We start from the raw sequence: 15,776 nt of genomic DNA on the forward strand, positions 1-15,776 counted from the left end.
AGTACAGGACTGAATATTCACTCCTGTGTCAGTCACCGTTGGCATAGATGTGATAGGCTAAGTGTGAGGAGGTGGGGGGGGGGAAGCTAAGAGCTTACAAATGATTAAGAACTACAGCATACAGACTGGTTAGAAGGATTCCATTAATGAGCCATCGACTACCACTGTAGCCACAACCTAGAGAATTATACATCTATAAAAATGTACATTTGTAAACCTTTTTTTTTTGTCAAACTATGATGTACTTTTATTTTACGGCTAAAGTCATGAGTACAGATGCTGTATAATCTAGGACAAAAATCCTAAATCTGATCTGAAATTATTTGGTTGTGGAGTGTCACTCGCGGTCATAATCAAAAAACGTGACCTGGTTCAATCACACGGCAGAACTAGTCTAGTGTATCCTATGCAAAGTACATACATCATGTTATACTGATTGACGGTTGTTGTGTTTATCTGTATGACTTTAGGAGATAACATGTTTATTACATGAATATCCAACTGACAGCAGATGAAAAGCCATGCTGATGCAAACAGTAAGAATTCTGGGAAACGCATGTTTTACATTTGCTGCTTTTTGTGTGGGTCAAACCTTCACAATAATGGTTGCAACACATGGTCACCAGCCATTTAAAAACTCAAAAGTACATTAGGCTATGTCTCAATTCTCCACCCTTCTCCTGAAGTGTGCACTCGCACACTCCCCGTCATGGATTTAAAAGCATAGGATTGGTGTAAGCATTGGCAGGAGAGAGTGTTTCCACCTTGCCTCAATCCATGCAAGAAAGTGTGCAAGTAGCCTACATACTTCTGGAGAAGGGTGAAGAATCGGCACGCATGCCTTAAAATCACCAGCGACTCTTAGGTCAAACCATTATGTCCCGAAAAAGCAACACTTTTATACTGGCGTGTTCACCATCTGCATTGTTCTCATTCTTCCCTCTCAACAGAATTGGCCAGTGTTACCCCGAGGTATTCCCTTTGTGAAGAGAAAGCCACGTAAATATGCTCCAGTCAGGGGATGTTTTGACTGATCTGGAAACAGCTGCCCTAGTCTGAGAGGGTTACAGCCATGACTCTCAATCGTTTTCTTTACCAGGGGGGTGGGCTCTACGAAATTGTGAACCTTCTTCGAAATCTCAAGCTCGCTCGCTCGGCTTGCTTGTAACTACGAATGGCTGTCAAGGGGACTAGTGGCTGGCAAACAAGGTATGATGAATTCATAACTTTGGAGGAGAACTTCGTGTTACACTTGAGAGCTGACTAAAATCAGTTTGAACTGACTGAGGGACCTGTCAGTTAGCAACGTCCCGGGGACTTATACGGACACATTTTTCCCAAAATGTCCTGCTCATTCCCTCCTGACCACAGCCATATTCAAACTGAGCTTTCTGGAAAACCTGGGAATTTTGGGAAAGTTAACAGAATTTTGCATCCCTATGACTGTCTGGTAGACTGAGACAGAGAAAAAGGGAATGGCAGAAGTTCACGGAGTTTTTCAGCTGCCGAGCTGCCAAGTAAAACAACAAAAACGGGGGCAAACCGCAAGAAGACTTCACAAGAAATCAGGGCACTTTCCTCAAATAAAATTGTACACTGAATACATTTCATGCTATGGTTCGAATCGCGTGTTGACAGATCTCTATAAAACTGATTTAAGAGTGGTCAGTCGTAGCTAATAGGCCTACATTAAGTCAAATGAGATTTAAAAAGAAATGAAAAGAAAGATACGGTTCATATAAATCTAATCTCAGATGTTCAGATCAGAGGCCAAGAAATTCTTGTCAGCCACATGAATATGGAACCAGCCCTCACTTTAAGGGAGTCTAACCCACTCTCCCCTTTAACTTGAGATGGTATGCTGGTCTTCTGGAGGGTAAGAGAGGTTGGGTTGGTTGACTGTGGGGTTTGAAGTTCACCATCAGAATGAAGTGGCCCAGAGACTCAGGGTCAGCGCTTAACTTGCCACACCATAAAAGCAGTTCCAGGCCTACAGTGGGGGAAAAAAGCATTTGATCCCCTGCTGATTTTGTACATTTGCCCACTGACAAAGAAAGGATCAGTCTATAATTTTAATGGTAGGTTTATTTGAACAGTGAGAGACAGAATAACAACTAAAATATCCAGAAAAACGCATGTCAGAAATGTTATAAATTGATTTGCATTTTAATGAGGGAAATAAGTATTTGACCCCCTCTCAATCAGAAAGATTTCTGGCTCCCAGATGTCTTTTATACAGGTAACGAGCTGAGATTAGGAGCACACTCTTAAAGGGAGTGCTCCTAACTGCAGCTTGTTACCTGTAAAAAAGACACCTGTCCACAGAAGCAATCAATCAATCAGATTCCAAACTCTCCACCATGGCCAAGACCAAAGAGCTCTCCAAGGATGTCAGGGACAAGATTGTAGACCTACACAAGGCTGGAATGGGCTACAAGACCATCGCCAAGCAGCTTGGTGAGAAGGTGACAACATTTGGTGCGATTATTCGCAAATGGAAGAAACACAAAAGAACTGTCAATATCCCTCGGCCTGGGGCTCCATGCAAGATCTCACCGCGTGGAGTTGCAATGATCATGAGAACGGTGAGGAATCAGCCCAGAACTACACGGGAGGATCTTGTCAATGATCTCAAGGCAGCTGGGACCATAGTCACCAAGAAAACAGTTGGTAACACACTACGCCGTGAAGGACTGAAATCCTGCAGCGCCCGCAAGGTCCCCCTGCTCAAGAAAGCACATATACATGCCCGTCTGAAGTTTGCCAATGAACATCTGAATGATTCAGAGGACAACTGGGTGAAAGTGTTGTGGTCAGATGAGACCAAAATGGAGCTCTTTGACATCAACTCAACTCACCGTGTTTGGAGGAGGAGGGATAACCCCAAGAACACCATCTCCACCGTCAAACATGGAGGTGGAAACATTATGCTTTGGGGGTGTTTTTCTGCTAAGGGGACAGGACAACTTCACCGCATCAAAGGGAAGATGGACGGGGCCATGTACCGTCAAATCTTGGGTGAGAACCTCCTCCCCTCAGCCAGGGCATTGAAAATGGGTCATGGATGGGTATTCCAGCATGACAATGACCCAAAACACACTGCCAAGGCAACAAAGGAGTGGCTCAAGAAGAAGCACATTAAGGTCCTGGAGTGGCCTAGCCAGTCTCCAGACCTTAATCCCATAGAAAATCTGTGGAGGGAGCTGAAGGTTCTCCAAGTCATTAAGCCTCGAAACCTATTAATGACTTGGGAGAAGATCTGCAAAGAGGAGTGGGACAAAATCCCTCCTGAGATATGTGCAAACCTGGTGGCCAACTACAAGAAACGTCTGACCTCTGATTGCCAACAAGGGTTTTGCCACCAAGTACTAAGTCATGTTTTGCAAAGGGGTCAAATACTTATTTCCCTCATTAAAATGCAAATCATTTTATAAAATTTTTGACATGTGTTTTTCTGGATTTTTTTGTTGTTATTCTGTCTCTCACTGTTCAAATAAGCCTACCATTAAAATTATAGACTGATCATTTCTTTGTAAGTGGGCAAACGTACAAAATCAGCAGGGGATCAAATACTTTCCCCCCCACTGTACATCCTAGTCATATAGCTGCAGCCTGCATCCTAGCTTTTACGACATCTCAATAAAACACAGACCATCTGTTCTAGGATTTATTTCTCTCAACAAAACACAGTTAACCATTCGCCAACTCTGCCCTTACGTCACATTTGGTCACTGAGTATACAAAACATTAAGAACACCTGCTCTTTCCATGACATAGCTTTCACCTGCTCAGTCTATGATCCCTTATTGATGTCACTTGTTAAATGGCTTAAAAATCCTTATTTAACCTTTGACACAATTGAGACATGGATTGTGTATGTGTGCCATTCAGAGTGTGAATTGGGCAAGACAAAATATTTAAATGCCTTTGAACGGGGTATGGTAGTAGGCGCCAGGGTTTGTGTCAAGAACTGCAACGCTGCTGGGTTTTTCACGCTCAACAGTTTCCCGTGTGAATGAACAATAGTCCACCACCCAAAAGGTCATCCAGCCAACTTGACACAGCTGTGGGAAGCATTGGAGTCAACATGGGCCAGCACCCTGTGGGACGCTTTAGACACCATGTAGAGTCCATGCCCTGACTAACTGAGGCTGTTCAGAGGGCTAAAGAGGGTACAAGTCAATATTAGGAAAGTAATCTTAATGTTTGATATACTCAGTGTATAGTGACCTCCATCTCTCAGAGGAAACGGACTGGATTGGTTTCAGGCTGGCAGTGACACAGATATGTAAAGTTGGAGAGGCAGTGTATATTCAGCAGCACCCGACTCGTGCGCGCGTGCACACACACACACACACACACACACACACACACACACGTTCCTTTGGTGCATTTATATAAACAGGTAGCAGAGGAGGGAAACATGATCTTATGATCCAAGCATTCACACCAGTGCCATTTTAAAAGCCCCTTCACTAACCTGACATGGCCTAAGCATAACACTTATCCTAAGTAAATGGGGAGACTGAAGCAGGTTCATATTGCCACGAATAGGCCAAGTACAGTATTACAAGTGATTGTTTTTCATCTCGTGTCATTCTTTCACCCACACACTAATCCCTATAGCCCTCCCTCTTACACAAATGCCGATAAGCAGAGCAAAACGCCATTGCATGGCAAAGCGGGAGGGAGAGACATTTGCTATGAATGTAGAGATAAAATGACATTAGTATTTGTGTGTGTGTGTGTGTGTGTGTGTGTGTCAAAGAGGGACACAGGCTGGGAATGGGACATTGTGCCAAATCCTCTCACATGGGTGACTGTCAGTACTGAGAAGAGCCAGCTGAGAAAAGCCACACAGAGAGACAGAGAGAGTGAGAAGCCAGAGAGCGAGCGAGAGGAGCCAGAGAGCGAGAGAGAGAGCGAGAGGAGCCAGAGAGCGAGAGAGAGAGCGAGAGGAGCGAACGCGAGGACCAAAAATAATATCTACAAACACGAAAAATACCAACACAAACCCAACAATGTATCCCCACATTCACATATACAATAATCTCACAACCAATTGCAACCCCATAACAATTAAAATCATCTTACAACTACAATAAATATATACACCACAGTTATCAGACCAACTATCTCATAATCCGCAATATACAAAACAATAATAAAAAATAAAAATACATATAACAAAAAAAATCATATTAATCGTATCCGCATTCATCTCCCATTATCCATTTTCATCCCCAAGATCCTAAAAATCCACATATCCATATCCAAGATATTATATTTATAGATATACATATCATGGTTATATTGATATAATTATATTATATATCAAGACATATAAAAATAATTTTTAGACATATCTACAAAAATATATCCATCTGTATTCACATTATCCATTATCCTGTTTCATATTTATCCTGTTATCTCAAGCCGCCCTATTAACCAAGATATCTGTCATCTGCCATTTTCAATCCGTTATCTGCCATCCATGATGACCAAAGAATATCCGTGTTGGTTATTTATCCAAGCATTATCTGCCCGTTGTCTGCTATTTTCATCCTACATTAACTGCCCGTCTGTCCACATTATCCCAAGCATTATCTGTCTGTCTGCTTACTATCCTAATATCATCTCAAGACATATGCCATATTAATCTACATCATCGTTATTATCTCGCTATCTATATATCGTTATTCAAGATGATATATCTGTCACATTCAAGATATTGCGACATAATCTTTCACATATTATTCACATAACCATTATTCGTTATTATTCGCTATTTCATCCCCACATATTCAATTCATATTTAATGTTATCTTGCTCATATTAATCAAGACATCTGTTCTATTTATTATCTGCTCAAGATGCATCTCCAAGATATTGTCTGCTTTACATTCCGCATATCTACATATTTGAACCGCAGAGCTGAGGAGCCAGAGAGCGAGAGAGAGGAGCCGAGAGAGCGAGAGAGAGGAGCCAGAGAGCGAGAGAGAGGAGCCAGAGAGCGCGAGAGAGAGGAGCCAGAGAGCGAGAGAGAGGAGCCAGAGAGCGCGAGAGAGGCCAGAGAGGAGAGAGAGGAGCCAGAGAGCGCGAGAGAGAGGAGCCAGAGAGCGAGAGAGAGGAGCCAGAGAGGGAGAGAGAGAGAGAGAGAGCGAGAGAGAGAAAGAGAGAGAGGAGAAAAAGAAGCACATCCTCACATTATGAAAAATAAAATTAATATCACATTACATATCCGGTTATTATTATCCTATGACATCTCAAGACATATCCCAAGAAATCCGTTATTATTATCTGCTATCTCACAATATTCAAGAAAAACATAAGGCAGAGCCAGAGCTAGGAGCCAGAGAGAGCGAGCGCAGAGACGCCAGCGAGAGGAGCCAGAGAGCGCGAGACGAGCCGCAGAGAGCGCGCGAGAGCGAGCCAGAGAGCGCCCGCGAGAGGAGCCAGAGAGGCGCGCGCGAGACGAGCCAGAGAGCGCGCGCGAGACGAGCCAGAGAGCGCGCGCGAGACGAGCCAGAGAGCGCGCGCGAGACGAGCCAGAGAGCGCGCGCGAGACGAGCCAGAGAGCGCGCGCGAGACGAGCCAGAGAGGCGCGCGCGAGACGAGCCAGAGAGCGCGCGAGACGAGCCAGAGAGCGCGCGCGAGACGAGCCAGAGAGCGCGCGCGAGACGAGAGAAGCCTGAGTCAAAGCAAACGCAATTAGCTATACAGCCTGAAAATACCAGTGATGGTGTAGACCTAAATGAAAGTGTTGTTTCTGCAACAGTATCTTCGAAATCAAAGAGGAATATGCAAAGCATGAATGTTAGCTACATGAAGTAGCTAATCAAAATTTTAAAAAGCTAATAAAAGTAGCCAAAGATTATTGGGTCCACTGAGAAACAGTTATCAGCACTTTGGTTCTTACCCTGTCACAATAACTCCTCCCTGGCATTTTAATTCGTCATCATGTCAAACACCGTATTCAAAGTGCCCATTATTATATTCTAACTATAGAATTAGAAAAATAATTGTATTTCCCATGATTCCATCCGTTTCCCCAAGTGTTTCTCTAAATCGCAAGTGAAATCGCAATTGCAAAATTCGGTTCAAAATAAGTCCTAGATTGTTTAACCATATCGTGCAGCCCTACATGGCAGTGTGGAAATAATCTCAAATGAGTGCAGGAAATGCAAAAATTGCTGGGAATTCGTTTGAACCGTATAAAACAAATCAGAATGGCGAAAGACCCATTAAAAGCCACTTTGAATGCATTTGTTTCCACCCTGGAGGCACGCACTACTCATGAAGCAAATGTACAACTTTTATTATTCAAAAACTTAAAATACCGTCAAACATTTTGGCCACATCGCACAGCCCTAGTTCTAATTACTGACGGCGTCCCGTTGCCTTGAGTTTATAACACATAACAGCATAACACTACACATACGTGAAAGGATTTCCAGTAGTCTCGTCTAATGTAGCAAGCTGGTGAAATAGGAAAAGTTCAGGTATTACGTCCTCAAACATTTCCTCTGTCTGATCTGAAGGGGAAACGGTAGAAATGCAGACCATAGGTGTTTGTCTTGTCTTATTACAAGACCCCTCCTGTCTCAGCCTCCAGTATTTATGCTGCAGTAGTTTATGTGTCGGGGGGCTAGGGTCAGTTCTCCTGTCTTATCCGGTGTCCTGTGTGAATTTAAGTTTGCTCTCTCTAATTATCTCTCTCGGAGGACCTGAGCCCTAGGACCATGCCTCAGGGCTACCTGACATGATGACACCATGCTGTCCCCAGTCCACCTGGCCGTGCTGCTGCTCCAGTTTCAACTGTTCTGCCTGCGGCTATGGAACCCTGACCTGTTCACCGGACGTGCTACCTGTCCCAGACCTGCTGTTTTCAACTCTCTAGAGACAGCAGGAGCGGTGGAGATACTCTCAATGATCGGCTATGAAAAGCCAACTGACATTTACTCTTGAGGTGCTGACTTGTTGCACCCTCGACAACTACTGTGATTATTATTATTTGACCATGCTGGTCATTTATGAACATTTTAACATCTTGGCCATGTTCTGTTATAATCTCCACCCAGCACAGCCAGAAGAGGACTGGCCACCCCTCATAGCCTGGTTCCTCTCTAGGTTTCTTCCTAGGTTTTGGCCTTTCTAGGGTTTTTCCTAGCCACCGTGCTTCTACATCTGCATTGCTTGCTGTTTTAGGCTGGGTTTCTGTACAGCACTTTGAGATATCAGCTGATGTAAGAAGGGCTATATAAATAAACTTGATTTGATTAGGGAGAAACTCAAGAGACTTCTCAGGAGTTGTTTCATTAGTCCGTTAGATGATGCTGAAATAGAAATGTGTCCTTTCGAAACTAGGTCAAAGTTTGTGCATACTTCCGTCTGTCTAAATCAAAAGCATTGTGATTTGAGACTGTGAAAGAATCAGGAATAGCGTGCTTAAAAAGACAGCAAATACCACGCTATGTAGCAGGCGGAGGAAAAACCTACACATTTTTGTCTTCTGAAGTATAGACGCCCTTTGCATAGGGATCTTGTGGCACTGACTATACCCTAGTATATTTGGAATGATTTAGCTGGTGTAGGGTGAAGTTGCCCCTAGACGCTGAACTTGGGTCAGTTTTTCATTTTCCCCACTAAGGATTGGGGAGGGGAAGCTGATCCTAGATCTGTACCTAGGGGAAACTTCACCCTGAAGCTGCTTTAGCTGAGCAGTATGCCCTTCACACATTCCACAGAGAGGGACCCGAAGTTACACCTCCACCTGAGGCTCCTTGACCTCTGATTCTTGACCTCCTCACCCCAGGTGTGCTCACCTTACCTAGGGCTCAGGCCTCACAGAACACATAAGATTAAAAGGGCCCAAGTGGGACCCTTCAGTGTGATCCCAAAGGTCAGCCCAGATTGGTGGGTCAGGGCTGGAGAGGTAACATAGCTAGGGGCTATTATTTAAAGCTGTATAGATTTAAATCAGTTGGTAGTCTGCACTGTGTTATTTAGTTCACTTTACTCCAGTTATCTTTGGATGCATACCAATAAAGATTCTAGTCACGCGATGAACGGTTCAAATAGCAGAGGATAAAAAAAATTGCTGCCCCAAATCCACATCAAAACAGAGGAGAATATGCTTCCATAGTCAGTTTGCACAAAAAGGGATTGTGATGCGCTTACTCTAAATCTCAGAATCTGAATATTCTGCAGAGATAATATCAAACAGTATCAAAAACTGCATTCAATCAGAATGAGATGTCTTCTCTTATTCTGCTGAACATGGCAAAACTGAACTATAGTATACGGTTCTGTGTATTGTATCCTACACCGTGGCCCATTCCTCTCCTGACTGAGTTGGAAAGAACTGGGAATTCCACAGGAAAGCCCTGGGCTGAAACAGCCTGGAGTTCTGGCTCTGGGGTGAAGTTTCCCCTAGGTACAGATCTAGGATTAGCTTCCCCTCGCCAAATCATAACCTTAACCATAGTGGGGAAAATGCTAAACTGACCCAAGATCAGCATCTAGGAGCAACTTCACCCTACTCTGGAGTCTGCATCAGACAAGTTGATCACATTGGGGTGAATCTTAACTTCCACGACATCAACGCATGACTACTAAGTGAAAATTTTACTTAGGATTCGCTCCATCATGCTGAAAATGGCATGACAGAGCAGCGGGTAGAGCTGTTTGAGGACTGGCCTGATCAACAGATCTGAGTCCAGATCTGGGACTGTTTTTGCCAACTCAATTGCTGTCATTGTTTGGCATGACAACTCCTCGTGGAACTGTCAAGAGAGCAGAAACAGACTGGCACCCCGGCTAGAGCTCATAGCAAAGAGGGACATCAATCCCCTGTACTGAAATGGAGGGAGTGCTGGGATGATCAGTGAGAAATGAACAGTTCACTCTGGCCCGGACATCCTTCCGCCGAGCCTTTGTGTGTTCCAGACCCCCTGCTGTATCTTTCACTGAGAGGAATGCAGGCAGGCAGAAACACGCACACACACACCAAAAAAAACGCAAGCACATACGATAGCCTACACACCAGCGCACACAAAGACATGTGCACGCTACGGAAACGCATCGATGAATACACACGCTCAGTACAGCCAAGAGACCTCCATTTGCTCCCCTCCTACCAGGGTGACAGACATGGAGACAAAGACTGGGAAAGAAAAGCAGACAGGCTCAAACTGGTTAGCTGATGGATATCAGTCAACCCTGTGGTTCTGGAACTTCTGGGAAATGTTTTTTTTGTTACCAAACAGGGTAACTGAGACATAAAACTGATGCCTGACATAAATGAATGCTGCAGTTGAAATGACATGCAGACACTGCTAAATATCAGTTAGTAATAGAGACATTGATTGACACATTGTTACGCAAGGAGAACCATCCCTAAGGTTTGATGCTGGGAGTTTCCACAGCAACTAGGGGTCTGTGAGTAGCCCCACCCTCGAAGTGGACAGCTGTTAGCAACCGACACCAAGACTGTAGACAGGGAGGGTCCTGGGAGCTTTACCATGCTTAAAACTGCCAACAGACGCCTCGACTTCCTCCAATGGCAATGGTTACACTGCCCATGGGAAAGTGCAGTTGTACAATATCAAAGAGTATATGCCTATTGCTACTGTAGCATCAATAAATACTAAAAGGAAGGAAGTTGGAACATCACTTTGCTTTGATACCATAGTCTATCAGCATGAATACGGAATTAGGCCTAATATAGTCTCTCACAAGTGTGACATGCGAGACTAGGCCTTACATGAATTTTAAAGCATGAAGCAGTATAAAATGTTGCTGTGATTATTAAGGATGTGTTACTCTGTTCAAACACCACCTAGCCTACTGTTGGCAAGACATCTCTCCACCTCTGGGGCTGTACCAGGCTGCCAGCCTCAGAGAATACTGTTACTCATAACCATGTCTCAGGCTCAACAGTAGACACAGGACTCATTCTATAAGGCTGGCCCTGGAGGACTACCTAAAGGCAGGAGTTCACACGAGTGTGTAGGAGCTATTTTAGTAGCGGGAGGTGACCACAGTAAGTCAGAGTGAGGCGGTTTAAACTATCAACGCCTACTTCTCACTCAGGGGTTGCCCCGAGTGCCAATGTGTGATGTGGTAACGTCAGTGACCTCACCATTACTAAGCGTTCCTTCACACACTGTGTGCGCTCTGTCACACCAATGTACACAACTGTGGTATTGCAGTAGGGCTAATAAGATTAAGCTATATCCTATGCTACTTACTTCAAAAATAGGCTCCCTGGTATGAGTTCACTCAATTTCAATGGTTCCACACTTGGCAATTATCTCTCTGTTATACTTAGACAAAACAGACAGACACTACCATGGAATCACCAAGGACAAGGGTCATATTTTTTTGTGTACACAGTAGAAAAACATAGTGGAACAAAAATGGTGGCATCTTTTATTGAAGTTCAGGTAGCCCCTCCCAATTTTAGGCTGTTTTTCCCCCCGCTGGTGCCTAGTACATACGGCCCAGCTCTGCCATTGCCCAGCTGGAACAGTTTACCAACAGCTCACAGGTTTTCCACATGCTCCTCAACTCTTCAATATGCAGTATCTGTCTCAGATCCAAGTGAGATTCTGGCTTCAAGGCACATGAAATGTCCACATTCCCACTGTGTGTCTAGAGCCCTCAAACTCAACTCTGGACCTAGAAATCAGTTCCACTGCATTTTTTCCATTGTTCCCCTCTAAATCAAGGCCTGATTTAGACCTGGGACACCAGGTGGGTGCAATTATTTATCAGGTAGAACAGAAAAACAGCAGGCTCCGGACCTCATAGGGTAAGAGTTGAATAACCCTGGTCTAGAGAATGAGAGCCAGCCATGTATCTCCAGTCATGACCTACTGTAAGAGAGACGTTCTCATTCTTCAATCACAGTGGCTTGGAATTTTTCTTAAGGCATATGTTATTATTGTGAGGTTACACTCCTGTTTCTTCATAGCCTAAATACCTGGTCATTTCTGTACCATAACATTAAGTGCAACCGATATCACATAGAGCAATGCAAGTACCAACTCCAGTGAATGCTAGTGGACTTAAGCTGACAAACAGGCTAATGTTGGTACAAAACATGACCCCACTCGGCTTAATGCATCCAAGATCAGCCATGGTTGGTTCATCCAAGAGGGTGCATCGCTGTCTTTGTACATATTCTTACATAGGTATTCCTTTTGTCCAGATGGGATAGGGAAGTGTGCAGTGTGATGGCGTCGTCTGCATACCGCCCCAACAGGTCCACAGACGACACAATCGCCATCACACTGTCCTATCCCATCTGGACAAAAGGAATACCTATGTAAGAATGCTGTTCATTGACTACAACTCAGCATTCAACACCATAGTACCCTCCAAGCTCATCATCAAGCTGGAGGCCCTTGGTCCCAACCCTGCCCTGTGCAATTGGGTCCTGGACTTTCTGACGTGCCGCCCCCCAAGGTGGTGAAGGTAGGAAACAACATCTCTACTTCGCTGACCCTCAACACTGGGACCCTACAAGGGTGCTTGCTCAGCCCCCTCCTGTACTCCCCGTTCACCCACGCCTCCAACGCAATCATCAAGTTTGCAGACGACACAACAGTAGTGGGCTTGATTACCAACAACGGCGAGACAGCCTACAGGGAGGTGGTGAGGGCATTTGGAGGGTGGTGTCAGGAAAACAACCTCTCACTCATTATTTAAAAAAAAGGAGATGATTGTGGACTTCAGGAAACAGCAGAGGGAGCCCCCCCCCCATCCACATCGAAGAGACAAAAGTGGACAAGGTGGAAAGTTAAGTTCCTAGGCGTACACATCACAGACAAACTGAAATGGTCCACCCACACAGACATTTCTTCAACCTCAGGAGGCTGAAGAAATGTGGCTTGTCACCCAAAACCCTCACAAACTTTTAGATGCACAATCGAGAGCATCCTGTCGGGCTGTATCACAGCCTGGTACGGCAACTGCACCGCCCTCAACCGCAAGGCTCTCCAGAGGGTGGTGCGGTCTGCACAACGCATCACCGGGGGCAAACTACCTGCACAGTAAAAAAGTTGGTGTAAAAATTACAGTGTTGACTTATTTTAACCCAGGATGAGTATTTTCAACATTATGAGGAGTCAATGAGCTCTAGTGTCGGAATTAAATCGGAGTGTAAAATTATGCAGTCATTGCAGTGTAAATTCAACTCAATTCAGTGGGATGAAAATTAACTCTGAAAATGTGACAATACCTGTAGAGTAACTTTAACACTATGTAGACTGGGACCAAATGTTATCTGAAACAGTGTTGAATTCAACTCTAGAGTTAAACTAACACTTATTTTTACTGTGTGCCCTCTATGACACCTAGAGCACCCGATGTCACAGGAAGGCCAAAAAGATCATCAAGGACATCAACCACCTGAGCCTCTGCCTGTTCACACCGCTACCCTCCAGAAGGCGAGGTCAGTACAGGTGCATCAAAGCTGGGACCGAGAGACTGAAAAACAGCTTCTATCTCAAGGCCATCAGACTGCTAAACTGCAATCACTAACTCAGAGAGGCTGCTGCCTATACTGGCCACTTTAATAAATGGATCACTAGTCACTTTATACAATGCCACTCGAAATAATGTCACTTTAATAATGTTTACATATCTTACATTACTCATATCACATGTATATACTGTATTTTATACCATCTATTGCACCTTGCCTATGCTGCTCAGCCATTGCTCATCTATATACTTATATGTACATATTCTCATTCACCCCTTTAGATGTGTGTGTATTAGGTTGTTGCTGGGGAATTGTTAGATTCCTTGTTAGATATTACTGCACTGTCGGAACTAGAAGCACAAGCATTTCGCTACACTCGCATTAACATCTGCTAACCATGTGTATGTGACAAATAACATTTGATTTCATTTTGATTTATGTTCTAGCCTAGGGGGTCACACTTTGGGCTTGTCTAGGTTGCTCTGAATCCCAAGGCCAACCGTAGACATTACAATGCTTAAAGGCCTTGGACCTTTTCGACATAGTGGTTTAGTCCCAGCAACAACAGTCAGTCGGTAGTTCTCTCCATTTAACTGACACCACTCCAAACATCGTCTGTGGAGTGTTATTATTAACAAACTCAAGCATATGCCTAAGATATTTTTAACATGGTGTGGAGTTGGTACTCTATCCCCTTCTACCAAAATAACCTATGCATTCAGGGATTACTACTGTAGGCCTATAAGTAAATATAATTTGAGCTAATTAATTAATTTACGCTCGGTACTGGCAATCATGGGCTACGTGTAGCCCGCAGATGCACATTCTTCAGTTATCCACAATCACATTCCGTATACACACAGTTAGTTACTTTATCTCAATTAACTAGTAGCGACTATCAGGAATATGATTTGTTACAATTGACCAAGGCCATGTGGTGACAGTCCAGACAATGCTACAGTGTTGCTACTTCAGCTAGCTGTTCCATGTGTTCCGTGTTGGAACAGCCGTCTTGCGTTATCGGACACTACCCTCCAGCAAACTGGACTAGCTTGATTGTCCAACAAGAAACAATTGTTTGTCGGTGTTTGAGAAATTAATTATTTCACTTAACGTCATATATACACATAGTGGTTTAGTCATAGATAAGACGTTCAATAAAATGCTGTCTTTGGGGACGTTAAAGCCGTAACCTACAATTCAAAAACTTCAATTAGTCTACAGGCTCACACCAGAGAGAGTGAACTACAGTAGGCCTGTGTTGGTCTCCAAAAACAGATTTGAACTCAACACTTTATACGAATTTAATGCATCTTTAATAATAGGCTATATTTACCGCAATTCTTCGGGTCAGAACAAATATATGCAGACAATGCTCTGGAAAATCGATCCTATCAGAGGACTGGTGGGGCCCCATCATTGGGTTATTGGAGTGTCAACTTAATTTTCTCATAAAAAAAATCTTACCTTTTAGAAATTCACGAACTCGTGTCGCTTGTGTTTTTATTTCTGCGTTCGACGAAAAATCAGCTAGTATTCCAACATGGAAATCACAGTCGCCCCCATCCCGCCTCCCTCCAACACAGGTCTTTCTCAATCGTTTTTGTGCTCGGTGAATGAAATAACAATGAAGTTAAATCAAAGCAAAACGAATGATGAAGAAATTAAACGATTAAAGGGGTTGACACAGACAGAACGCCTTAATGAATAAAATCCCAGCAAAATGTATCCAGCGACATGACAAAAGAAGTCACCAAAAGTAGGCTAACCCAGTTCCTGTAGCTACTCTTCCTACCTCTAAACTTGCATCAACCCCCACTACAACATGGCCGACGCGATTCCAGTAAATGACGCCGCAGTTGGAGATATCAATCCTGCAGACCGGTGTCTAGATCGTTAGACGGTCATCACAGACACAAGTGACTGTAGCAACAAACCTTTTTTTATAAACAAACCATTGAAAAGGATAAGTAATTTTGTGAACCAAAAATGCGTCTGTATGCCGTGTGTGTGGCTTTCAAGGGATTTGTGTATTCAAGATTAATATAATTCTCTCTCTCCAAAACTGGTCTTCTATCGCCTTCTACTGGCAGTATCGCCTAATGTCGGATTACTGTATCAGTGGTGGGACTGCCTTTCTACTGTTTGAGTGTGGAAGTGTTACATCTTTTGCTACAGGGGTCCAAGGGACAATCTTCTCAAAATCCACCGGGCGCCCCACTGACTCTTCTTGTCTGCTCCTGTTGAGGCACTGCGGCCTAATACATCATTTTAAAAAATCCAA

At 43.9% G+C, this 15,776-nt stretch overlaps 1 protein-coding gene across 2 annotated transcripts in view; it reads right to left on the reverse strand.

The window, feature by feature from the left end:
• The window catches only part of yes1 (YES proto-oncogene 1, Src family tyrosine kinase), a 37,931-nt gene extending 22,404 nt beyond the window's left edge, over positions 1 to 15,527 (reverse strand). The window contains exon 1 of one of the 2 annotated variants that reach the window (XM_014180762.2): positions 14,960 to 15,527. The gene's annotated coding sequence lies outside the window, so the exon portion shown is untranslated. Of the gene's footprint in view, positions 1 to 12,920; positions 12,956 to 14,959 lie in introns of those variants that run through there. The other variant, XM_014180763.2, reaches the window with a different exon arrangement.
• Between the last annotated feature and the right edge of the window lie 249 nt (positions 15,528 to 15,776).

Source organism: Salmo salar, chromosome ssa29 (assembly GCF_905237065.1).
Source record: "Salmo salar chromosome ssa29, Ssal_v3.1, whole genome shotgun sequence".
Classification (NCBI taxonomy): Eukaryota; Metazoa; Chordata; class Actinopteri; order Salmoniformes; family Salmonidae; genus Salmo; species Salmo salar.